Source organism: Mastomys coucha, unplaced genomic scaffold (assembly GCF_008632895.1).
Source record: "Mastomys coucha isolate ucsf_1 unplaced genomic scaffold, UCSF_Mcou_1 pScaffold5, whole genome shotgun sequence".
In the NCBI taxonomy this organism is placed as follows: domain Eukaryota; kingdom Metazoa; phylum Chordata; class Mammalia; order Rodentia; family Muridae; genus Mastomys; species Mastomys coucha.
Window position 1 is genome coordinate 81,431,695 of NW_022196911.1, and position 9,521 is coordinate 81,441,215.

The window sequence follows — 9,521 nt, forward strand, 5'->3', positions numbered from 1 at the left end:
AGAGAATAAGCAAATAGCCGAGTTCACAGGTGCGCGGCTTGGCTCTATAGTGTCTTTTTTCTAAATAGTATTTCTTGCTGAGAGATGTGATGAGAAGACAGAAGTTTGTCAAAGTGTGTACTTTGAGAGACAGTCTTTTTTTCTTTTTAGTATGTTATGTAATATAGATTATTTATGGAGGCACACACATTGTATCAGTGAGTTTTGTTTTATAAAGTATATGTTCTTTGAAATAGCTGCCTGTCCCTGTGTCTTCACTTTGTTTGTCTGTGTACACACACAGCTTTACCCTGCATTGCCCAGAGCCAGCTCTGTTTATAATTCATACCTTTTCCTATGTCTCCGTGGTTTTTCCTGCTGTCTAAACTCGGTCATAAATATGCTCATAATTCATTCTATTTGTTGCTCTGAATTTTTTCCAGAAGTGTTTATGTGGTATACATGTGGCTGGGGTCAGCATGAGTGAAACAAGCCTTAATGGTTCAAGCTTTTGAACATTTCTAAGTGCTTTTTCTTTCTACATGTGGATTCTTTACAGACTCAACTTGATAACCAACTCTTAAGATTTGAAATGTTATCAGGACATCAGGATAGACCCTTCACTAAGATATGTTAAGAAGTCACTCAAAATACTACCGATATCAGCTGTTCAGAGCCTCCTGTGTTGGGCCTGTGCCTCTGATGTGCATTCATTCTCAGAAAGGTTTCTAGCCTATCTGTGAAAGTCTCTTGTCATTGTCCTTTAGAAAGGACCAAGCCTATATAAAAAGAGAGCATGGATATGAATTATTGAGAAGCACTTCTTGCCAGCACAGTCACACTTGATATTTCTCCTTATTTTTCTGTCTGAAAATTTTTCATCTTTCAGTTCCTGGAGCTGAAAGGAATGCTTTTTCCCCCTTTCACAATAATAAATAAATAGACTTTTAGACCCAGGGCAGGAAACGATACCATGGGCTGACATGTTCCGGGCTATTTATTGATGATTTTGCTGTGGGCGAAATAAAGTGTGTGTCACTTGTCATTAGCAGTAACAATTTCAGCACATTACATTCTTTTTTATTTACTCTGGTGGCAACATGTTTCTGAACAGGGCCACTGGCTGTGGGTCAAGAGGTCAGACTTTGAGGTTAAGAGTAGATGGGTCACTTGCTATTAACCTGAGGTTAGAAATTTGTGGGGGTTTCTTGCCTGTGATGTTGTTTTTCTTAACAGATTTCTTCCTATTTTCGTGATGTGCTGAATTAATTAATCTTGCCCAGTTGTAGACTATTTCTCCTTTCTGAGAAAGGAGTTTTTATCATCAAGGTATTTTTCTTTCCCATCTCAGTCCCTTTCTAGCCTTTGTCCTAAGCCATGAAACTGCTAACTCTAAGGTTTAAAACCTTCCCTCTCTTTGGCACCAGATGCCAGTGTTCAAATGCAGCCTTCCTTCTGAATTTTCTCTGCACGTCCACACAAATTGCCAGTGCAGAGCAGAATTTCATATCTTTATCCCTGTAGTTTAAATGTCTCCAGCTCTTAGACAGGCAGCTTCTGTTGCTGTTTAACTTTAATGATCTATTCTGTTTGCGCCCTGACTGTAGGGAAGCTCTTCTAACTATGCTACACAGAAAGGTGTAATCTCTTACTTTTGTCTTTGAAAGCTGTCTGAATGGAAAGAGGTTCCTTGTATTATGTATGTTCTCTGCTATTTCCTCACAAGAGAACTTGCAGACAATGCCTACTTTGTGTATGTGTAGGCTACCCTATGAAGAAGTAAGTAAGTGGATTTTAGGTCTTTTATACCAACATTCTTCCTCTTAGATCTCAGCTTATTTGGTTACTTGAATTTTTATATCTCTTTAACAATTGTTCTTGGTGATTTCCTTTCTCTGTATAATCTCAGCAGAATGCACATCTTACCTTGTGACTAAGCACATAATGTGTGCAGTGTGGGTACAAACAAGAAACAATGCTTAATGTTCAGCTTGTCAGAGGGGAGTCCTGAGATGAATGTATTCACAGAAGGAAAGGGGCGGGGGATTGAACCTAGGGTTTTGTGAATGCTAAGAACCCTAGTCCTTATTAGAATGTTAATATATGGGACTTATTGATTAAGAATTTTTGTTGTGGTTCTATACCCAGCTAACATAGTCATTCAGTTCTTTCATACAGTGGCAAGAGCTGACGATTGTACTCTTTCTCAAGAAGCTATTTGTGTTTTGTTTTTGTGACCCTGTGTATTTGTTGCCTAGATTGGTATGCAACTCTGGGATCAAGTCATGCTCTTGCTTCAGCCTTCTGAGTAGCTGGACTTTAGTACTCCTCCAGTACAGCTGGAGATCTTTTAAAGGTGCACTTCACTGTGAAAATATAAGTGTGAAAAGACTGAGAAGCAGGTTATAGAACTATATTGATGATTACCTTTAAATGTTATAATAACAATAGTAGTAACTTCAGTGTTATGATTTATTCAACTATGACATTAATGATGAGGAAGATGTGGGAATGTTCAGTGACAGACAGTAGACGCATACTCAAGAACAAATAGATACTGAGTAATCCGAGGAACTTGGGCATGGTGGTTAAAGTGTACTATAATGGCTATTTAAGGGAATCACATACAGGTCTTATAAGCACAGACAAAAGATTATTAGAGACAACTAATATAGTGAGAAGCAAGAGATACTGTAAAATCACATGATAGACATTGTCCCAATTTAATAAGCAGGGGTCCATAACATTGGAGTTTTAAATTCTGACATTAGGAAAATGGTCTGCAGGCAATGCCATTTGCTTATACCTGTGGTCGGAAATTTTGAGGCATGTTCTGCTGTTCCAGCAAATAGAGTCATTTTCTTTTCTTCACTATTATGAGCACATTGAGTTAGACTAAGAAAACACGGCCTTGGAGTTTCACCAAGTTCATCGTTAGCTAATCAGAGTTCATAGAGGCTTCAAAGATCCCATGAGCGAACTCCCTCAGTAGATAAAATTCCCGTCTCACGTGAGAGCAGCCTAGACTTCTGAGCTGCCTTTCAAGCACTTCCAGACCTCAAACTTCCGAGGGTTTAACGCTATACCGAATATGTGCCTCTTAACTCATAGCTAAATTTCCTTTTGGATTGCTTTCAAAGACTGAGAATGCCTGTGTCAGGAAATACCTTCACTTTCCATCTAACAGCTCCCCACCCCCGCCCTGTTTCTCAGCTGTTCTGACCTCCAAGATGGGGTTCACATTTTTAAGTACAGTTGCGGATGACAGTCTCCCTCAGCCATGACTAGCCAGCCTGCAAGGCTGGGAAATAAAGAGGAAAGAGTTGAAGGTTGCCCTTCTGTCACAAACCAGCTTACCACTCTCTGTCTCAGTTAGACTCTCAGAGTGACTCCAGTGACTGAATGGTTCTGAGAATGAACAAATACTATAAGCCTTTGGTGTAGGTACTACGTTGTACGCACTAACAAATTTACTTCTAATTACATTTCTTCCTTCTTCATAAATGTCAATTGCACTTTGGGCCAGAAGGACACTATATGAAAGTTGTGAAGATGTGCTATTTATTTTCTCATTCCTGTTTAACTGCAGATAAAATGTAAGCCATCCAGGGTAATTCGTCCCTAATGGAATATTTATTATACCCTTCTTTCCCATCCTTGCCGCTCCTCTCCTCCCAGTACTTTTTCTAAAGCTGTTTTGGAAGGTTCTGATTCACAGTGACTACAGCTCTCTGCAGCTTGGTCATGGACTTGCCCGTCACTGCTTTGAGCAGAAGTAATGACAATCTGACTCGGCAGCAGTGTTTACAGTGAGCTGTAATGATCAAAGCCGAGACTGATTTTTATCTTTGTGTCCTGTTAAGGAATGAGGATCTAATTTTTTTCTTGCTAGACAGTGATACCAGAAACATAGTTTCAACTCCTTTCTATTTCTCCAAAGTACAGAAACAAGTTACAACTGCAAGTCCATCTAAAGAATATCTCAGCTTCACATATGGCCAAGTATCATTTCTTGCTGCTGACAGAGCCCTGCTCTGATCCTCCCTGAAACACGGAAGTCTGAAGAGAAGCTATTCCATAACATAGTGAATCTCAGAATTTATTTTTTCAACTGATACTTCCAGTTCTGGATTCGGTGACATTTGCCCAAAGGGAAACACCGGTCCCACGGATTGCACTGTGCAGCCATTGTCTGAACTGTCACAAGAATAGTGCGTAAAGCTGTTTGCATAGCGTGCTAACTCTATCAGGGTCAGTTCCAGTCTGTGGCCGCTAAAAATGAAAACCATGCCCCAACCGAGACAAGAGCAGGGTCAACAGCTGGCAAAGGATATGGCAATCATTTATATAAATATGCTTTCTCAAGCCCACAAAAACAAAAAACCCCAACCCAACAGCTGGGAAGGGTTGGGAGTAGCCCCGAGGCAGGTTAGTCCCCTTCCAGATGGGGAGGTTAGACTGGGGCTAGCCAGGCTGCTCCACATAGACTTCCGATTCGCATTAGAAATGAAAAGAGGAGAGGAAAGGGAAAAGGAAGAAAGGCTACAAGCATGACTGCTCTGTTTTTCACCTAACTTAATCAAATAAGCGGAGACTTTCCGAGACGGAAGGCTTGCATTTATCGGTATTCACGCTCAGTTTTTTCTGTTTATCGTAGCGTCTGATACACTCCTTAACTGCTTAAACAGAAAGCATATATGCTGTAAAGTATAGTTTATATATAATGTCATGGTTATTTGTAGACAGATTGAAGAACCAATCTCAGATTTATGTCCTGTTTACATCTTCCAAACACTTATGTAGAACATTGAATGCTAGAGAAGATAATAATTGCGGTGCTGGCTCACTCCCAGAATTTTATCCAAAGGATAGGGTTCGTTTTTGTAATTTGATTTGCTTTATAATGCATCGTTATAGTACATCTAATATATCCAGAGGAATAACAAGGGCCACTTTCCTGAGTTCACCTTAAGGTTGCACACCACAAGCACGTATTATCTCTGTAACCTGCCGATGCTCTAAAAGGCAAAGGTAGAGAGCCCTGGGCTTTCTGGCTCTTCTGGAGTGACGCTGTGAAATAAAAGGGACCACAGTGGTTCAGAAAAGTTGTTATTGAAAAACAGCCTGTCCTCATGTTGGAGAACTCTGCAGGAGCCAAATGGAACAGTGAGGAGCTTTTCCTCTGCTCAACCGTACATTTGCTTATGGGGACGCTTACGTAATGAGAGCATTTGTATGTGTAGGATGAGCTCACTAGTCAGAATCCACAAAGAGACATTAAACAGGGTCTTATGCCAAAGTTGAGGCATAGTCTTAGAGACTGCTACTCTGACATAGGAGTTAAATAATACATTTTTCTTCTCTCTGAAACAAACATTGCAGCCTTATTCTCAGACTGTCAAGAGCTATGATGATCCTGTCAGAGAGCAAACATCTCCTTCACCCCTCACCCCCATATACATACATGCTTACATGCAGAGTACTGGTGATGGGAGAGGTGTTATGGTAAGTATGACTTGGGGAAGGAATGGATTCTTAAGTTGGATGTGCATCTGCTCACTGAGATGCTAAGAGAAATGGTGCAGAGCCAGATCATTCGAAGCTTGTGGGACATACCTAACCGTACGTGCGTGCTGCTTCCTGGTTGTCTCAGGTTTACTACACAGTCATATCTGCTTCTCTTGCTTTGTTCTGTTCTTTAGTATCAAAGCAAATACTGCTCAAGCTCCAATGTTTTAGTAAAAGTTCTGATAGCTCTTAGATAATGGTTGATAAGATAACTTCATGGGTAAGTTACAGATTAGTATAATAGGTGCTGGTCAAAGAATCTTGATCTGGTTCTAGATTTTAACCTTCTGTAGAGCAAAAGAGGTAGGATCACTGATGTGGTAGCCGCTAACTCTGGCAAGTAAGAGCGCCTCAAGAATGCTTGGTGTGATCTAAGCACAGGACTTTTAAAACTAAATAAGGTCTTCTGTTGTTACATCATTGTATACCAATACCAGGAAATCCCCTCCCTCTGCAGATCTATTATCTCAGTTTACACAGTAGGTCTATTATTTTGCAGGAGTGTGACAGACATGCTTTCTGTATTCTCCTGTCACCTGGCCATCTTTTGAGTTCCTGTGTCTTTATTTCAATCAACCTATTTGGCTTTAGAACATTGTTCAGTTTGCCACAAGCACTTTGGCTGTATCTACATACTTTGAATTTGGAAATAAGGCAGGTTCAAGAATGTGCTCAGTCTGGGCGGTGGTGGCGCACACCTTTAATCCCAGCACTTGGGAGGCAGAGGCAGGCAGATTTCTGAGTTCAAGACCAGCCTGGTCTACAGAGTGAGGTCCAGGACAGCCAGGGCTACACAGAGAGAAACCCTGTCTCGAAAAATGAAAAAAAAAAAAAAAAAGAGTGTTCTCAGACTTGAAAACTGGTCAGTTCTCTGGCTCTGTGTCCACACCTATGACCCCCACCCACCTACCTGCTCCTGAAACCACTTGTCTCTGGTCAGACTGCCGCTGTCTAGTTTTCCATCTCGAGGAGTTTGATAGGCACGTGTTTCTGAAGCTTTTAAGATGGTAAAGCTCCGAGCTCACTGATGCTTCCCTGAGGACTGATACCTTTCATCTATACTTATATGTTCCACGATCTTTAATGTATCTCATTTTGATTTCCAGAAATAACATAACTGAAGCAAGCAAGTTCTCTGTTTTGAAATCCATAATGAAGAAAATTTTCAAAACAGTCTGCACTCCCTTAACTTAAAGTAGGCCTCTCTTTACTTGCTTCCCTAACTTTTCCCTTCCTCAGACACATGTGTGCTTGGGTATGCCAAGAACACACTCCCTCTCCTCCCTCTACTTCTCCCCTTCTTATACGTTTCCATGTCCCATATATGGACACAAAATGTAGACATGGAGTCTGTTCTCCTGTTCATGTGGAACATGCTCCCCACCTTCTGTGCCCTTTCCTCCCCACACTGCCCCAGCTCTAGGTGCATCCCTTATAGACACTGGAAAAACAGGGAAGACCCCAGCCTGTGGCTTGAGCGTAATGGCAGAGCGTAAAAATGCTTCCGTTTTTTTTTTTTTTTTTTTTTTTTTTTTTTTTTTTTTTTTAGTTCAAAGGTCACTCTTAGCTATCAGAGCCAAAGCAAGGCTGCAATTGGTGCTGTTCCTTCAGTGTATGTGATTCACCACAATTATATACTCACATTAATGGCTTGACTGCACCTTGTCAAAGGCTTAGGTCTGGGATAACAATAACTTCAGTGTACAAGTTAAAGGGAGTTCTTTTGGTGTGCACAGATGTTAATTTTCTCAGTGATCTCCAGGGCTGATGGCTTCCTCACACTCTCCTTGCCTCCCCAGCAAGAGTGGCAGCTGCTTCCCCAGGACCCTATGATCTTTGTAAATGTGTTCATGCCAGTCATGTGCTTGGTGTTAGATCATATCTCCATCTCCTTTCAAAAGCCCTGGAAAGTTGGTTTGCTAAAAACTACCTGAGGATGTCTTTTCAGACATCCACCATAGTAGAGGGCACTGAGGTCATGACCTCCTAACCTTCCAGGTTAGAGGTCTTTTGCCTTTTGATCTCTCTTGGTTCCTTAGTTTTTACCTACTTCCTCCTAAACATTCAAGCCTTGTTATATAAGGAAATTGGAAACACCATTTTGGATGAGATAAGTTAACTTTCCTCCCAGAATAATGCAAAAAGTTGACTTTAAATGGAAACACACTTTGTCAAAAAATGAACAAAACTAACTTTGACTTCCATGTGAGCCAGTTTGAGACTGGTTCTTTATGTCTTATATTCTCTTTTAAAATAAGTGACCAAGCAAGCAAACAAAACCTCTAAGGTCATGCTTTTGACTTAAGTTATAATGTTTTTATACAGATTTTATACATATTCCAGTGTGACCTGCTTAGGACATTAGAGGAAGTCAGAGTCTAAGAAAATGAGAGCTAAACCCATCAACTGAACAATTTACTCTGTCTTTGCTTCTTTAACAGCCACAGTTCTATTCTGATCGTGATAGTAATGTGGCACACACTGTGGCTATCTCCACGTTTATGATCTTCTAGGCACAGTTAATGCAGCGAGGGATTGCTCTCTTCATTTCCTAACACTAGAACCTGAGCTCTGAATGTGCTAAGACCATGTAAACCAGTAGCAGCACTGGTGTGAAATACTAGCCCCAGATCCCGATCCTTTGTTGGGGCAGATTTCTTTTGAATCTGTGTGTGTGTGTGTGTGTGTGTGTGTGTGTGTGTGTGTGTGTGTGTGTGTCTGTGTGTATGTGTCTGTGTGTATCCTTTGTGTCTGCATACATCCACAGAGATGTGTGAAGGTCAGAGAACCTCAGGTGTCATTCTTCAGGAGCTGTCCACCCTGTGTTTTGAGAGAGTTCCTCAATACCAGTCTGTGCCACTATGCCCATCTTTTGTATGTGAATTCAGGTCTTTGGTGTGCCAAGTAGGTGCTTTACAAACAATCTGATCCCCTCAGCATTTCTGATTCGTAACCATCGTGATTTTATCTTCAGCTTAGCTGGCTAGCCTTCATTTTGCATTATCACCCTTCCCTGCTGCTGCCATTGTAGGTCAGGGAAGCTAAGAACCACACCCAGCACTCGTGTGTAGGCAGGTGCTCTGGGCCTTGGAGCTAGAGCACCCCAGCTCTTGCTCGCTGCCCATTGTCTTTTACTACCACATTGCTTTTATTTCAGCAGTTATTTGCTTCTTTGCATAAACCTACAGACAGGTACAGTTCACCACTCTAGCTGATTAATGAAAAATATAAGTGGAAAACATAGCCAGGTGTACTGGTGCATATCTGTAGCTATAGCACTTTCTTCAGAGGCAGAAGTAAACTACTTTTGAGCCTAATGCCAGTCCAGGCTACATGATAAGACCACACTCTAAGAAGGAAAATGCTGCGGGCTTGGTGTAGGTTAGTTGGTTTAGCACTTTCCTACATGTGTAAAGCCTTGGATTTAATCTCCAGAACTACATAAAACTAGGTCGGAGACAGGCATGGTGGCACACAGGCCTCCATTCCCAGCAGAATGGGACAGAGGCAGGCAGATCTCTATGAGTTCAAGGCTAGCCAAGGCTCCAAGTTGTCTACTATAGACAAACAAACTAGGTGTGGCTGACACACTTGTAATCCCCCCAGTAAGGAGGTAGAGGCAAGAGGACTAAATTCTAAGTCATCCTTCACTACCTAGCAAATTTGATAGCAACCAGGTTGCATGAGGCACTGGTCCAACAACCTAGAGCCCTTATATAGGATTGTGGGGACACCTTTTGAACTCTGAGCAAAACAGATACTTATTATTCTTATTTAAATTTCTTTATCCATTTACCAAACTGAACAAAAGACTACTGATAGCTTTTTTTTTTTTTTTTTTTTTTTTTTTTGAGACAGGGTTTGTCTCTGTAGCCCTGGCTGTCCTGGACCTCACTCTGTAGACCAGGCTGGCCTCGAACTCAGAAATCCACCTGCCTCTGCCTCCCAAGTGCTGGGATTAAAAGCGTGCGCTA

At 41.4% G+C, this 9,521-nt stretch overlaps 1 protein-coding gene across 12 annotated transcripts in view; it reads left to right on the forward strand.

The window, feature by feature from the left end:
• The window catches only part of Bcas3 (BCAS3 microtubule associated cell migration factor), a 484,435-nt gene that overhangs the window by 306,732 nt on the left and 168,182 nt on the right, over positions 1-9,521 (forward strand). The window lies entirely within an intron of this gene.